The following is a 3,351-nucleotide window of genomic DNA, read 5'->3' on the forward strand; positions in this document are numbered from 1 at the left end:
GTTACCATAAGTATTTTGATATGTTATAAAACTTTTAAAGCAGATAATTCAAATTATAAGCAATTTGGGGGCTATTTGTTTGCCAAATCCATTGCCTAGTCTAATTAAAACAAGTATTATATCTTCAGCTAACGTCGGAATTCCAACCATACATAATTTTAAGTGTCCATTGATGCCTTAGCTCAGCTGTAGCACTTATCTAGAATGCAGAAGGTCCTTGGTTCCATTTACAGCCCTACAAAATAAAGGGGCAGAAGGGGTGTCCTTTTGTCAAGTACCTGTGGAAAATGCTGTTGTGTCCGTTTTAGTTTTCTTTTTTTTTTTTTTTTGTTGGTCGTGGGGCTTGAACTCTGGGCCTGGGCACTGTCCCTGCGCTCTTCAGCTCAAGGCGAGCCCTCTACTGCTTGAGCCACAGTGCCACTTCTGGTTTTCTAGTGGTTTTATTGGAGATAAGAGTATCATGGACTTTCCTGCCCCGGCTGGCTTTGAACCAAGATCCTCAGATCTCAGCTTCCTAAGTAGCTAGGATTACAGGCGTGAGCCACCAGTGCCCGGCTTGTTTTAGTTTTCTTTTGCCAGTTCTGGGGCTTAAACTCGATGACTGGGTACTGTCTTTGAGATTTTTTTTCTCAATGCTAGCTATCTACCTCTTGAGCCACACATCCATTTCTAGCCTTTTGGTGGTTAACTGGAGCTAAGAGTCTTGTGGAATTTCTTATCAGAGCTGGCTTTGAATTATGCTCCTCAGATCTCAGCCTCTTGAGTAGCTAGAACTTCAGGCTTGAGCCAACAGGGCCTCATATGTCTTGTTTTCTTTGGCAACCACCCCAAATCCTTGGTCCTTTACCTAGATGTCTGACTTTCCTCCAGATGTGGGGACTTTTTACAGCTGTATGATCTGATTTGTAAATGTTAGAGAGCCCACATCTCTCCATATCATGTTGTTTTGCTATTGGTGGTTAGTTAGGGAATATTTTTCTGTTTCCTTGTTCCTTCTCAATCTAATCTTTAATAGCTATTAACATTGTTTTCATATTTATCTTGAAATGGCTGCAGATTTGTTAGTCTATTTTGTTGTTGCTGTTAACCTGTTTGTTTTACTTCTTGTCCTCATACTCCAGGCAAAGAATGTCCTGAGGCTGTCTTCTCCTGCAGTCTTAAAATGGGAGCCATTTGCGAAGTTTATGTCTGGGGTCATCTAAATGGTAAATTCTTTCCTCACACAGTTACTTATTTTGTGCCAGTAATAGGGCTTGAATGTAACACCTCATGCTTTTTTTTTTCAGTCGTGGAGCTTGAACTCAGGGCCTGCTTTTGCACTCAAGGCTAGTGCTCTATCACTTTGAACCACAGCATCACTTCATGTTTTCTGGTGGTTTATTAATTGGAGATAGAGTCTCAGAGACTTTCCTGCCCAAGCTAACATTAAATTTCAATCCTCAGATCTCAGGCTCCTAAGTAGCCAGGATTACAGGCATGAGCCACCAGTGCCTGGCACCTCATGCTCTTGATAGGCTTAGAGTGACATAATCCTCAGATCCCATCCTCCTGAGTAGCAAGGATTATAGTGGTGAGACTTCAGCACCTGGCTAGTCTTCTTTGAATAGACTAAACACTTCCACAGATATAATAATACATACCTCATTAAATATGTGTCATACTTGTGACTATACTTATATATTTACTCACTATAAGAGTTTGCTAATCATTATTTACCATAGCTAAGATATGGAACCAACCCAGATGCCCCTCAGTAGATGAATGGATCAAGAAAATGTGGTATATATACACAATGGAATTCTATGCCTCCATCAGAAAGAATGACATTTCCCCATTTGTTAGGAAATGGAAAGGTTTGGAAAAAATTATATTAAGTGAAGTAAGCCAGGCCCAAAGAAGCATAGGTCCCATGGTTTCCCTTATTTGCAATATCTAGTATAGGTATGAGTCAAGCGGAAAAGGTCAGATAATGTGATGTTAGGAAAATGAACCCTTAAATATGTATTTTAATGTTTTCGTTTCTTTCATGCATGTGTTTCTAACGCATTTATAAGATTATTTCTTTGTTGCTTTGTATGTCCCTCCCCCACAGTGTAACCCCCGCTTTCACTATACTTGATGTCAGTATAACATGTGGAGGAGATGGGGACAAACAAGTCGTTTAAGGATTCAGGTGGACCTGTTGCAACAATGAGAAGTACAAAATGTCATGTCAAAACCAACTTTACAATGTCGGTGTGGGGGGGGAGGGGAGTATAATTGGGTGGGGGGAGGGGGGAGGCTGGGAAGGGAGGTGAAGGGTAAACAAAGGAGGAGGCTGCAATGCTTGGTAAGAAATGTATGCATTATCCTGCCCATGTAATTGTAGCCCCTCTGTACAGTATGTTCTCAAATAAAATAAAATTAAATTAAAAAAAGAGTTTGCTAATCAGTACTGTGAATTATTAAAATTCCACTATATCTGTACACAAATATATACAAGTTCATAAGAAGTCCATGTTTGAATATGTATTCTTGTACACAGAGATTTTCTTTACACTTTGATTGCATATATATTTATCCACAAACACTATAGCGTTGTTCCCCTGCCTTTCTTGTCTATCTTCTTTTTTGGGGGGGGGTCCGGTTGTGGGGCCTGAACTCTGGGCCTGGGCACTGTCCCTCTGCTCTTCAGCTCAAGGCTAGCGCTCTACCACTTGAGCCACAGTGCCACTTCCGGCTTTTTTCTTTTTGCTTATGTGGTGCTGAGGAATCGAACCCAGGGCCTCAGGCATGCAAGGAAAAGCACTCTACCACTGAACCACCTTCCCAGCCCCTTCTTGTCTATCTTCTGCAATGGATAGCTAACACTGAGTCCCAGTGGCTGTTCCTCGCTGTTCCTGGGCTGCCATTCATGAGACCTCTACAAATTGTTCAGAAAATGTTCTCATCTGAGGGTCATCACCGTATTCAGCAATCTTCTCTCCATCTTCATGACTTGGCCTGTTACTGTTCCTCCTCCTTTCCATTTTAGTCTCTTTTCTGTTCAACACGTTCATGGTTTGCCTCCTGGCATGTATGAAATGTTGGCGGCTCCAGACAAAAGTCCTTTGCCACTTTATCTTTGCAAACTCATTTCCTGTCCCAACCTCCAGCTTCACACATTCTCTTGTGTGAGCACATCCTTCAGGCTGATGTTCTATTGTTTCCTTAAGCTTATCATATGTGAAAGGCAGCTCACTTTTCTTCGAAGTAAGCTTCATTGGCCGGCTTTTTGTAGCACTGACATCCCCACCAGATACAAAATGTGAGTCATCTCTGACTCCTTCCACATTTTATCAGTCACCTGCTCTTACTTTCAAGTTGTTTGAA

This window comes from Dipodomys merriami, unplaced genomic scaffold (assembly GCF_024711535.1).
Source record: "Dipodomys merriami isolate MVZ:Mamm:240054 unplaced genomic scaffold, mDipMer1.0.p SCAF_3, whole genome shotgun sequence".
NCBI lineage: Eukaryota > Metazoa > Chordata > Mammalia > Rodentia > Heteromyidae > Dipodomys > Dipodomys merriami.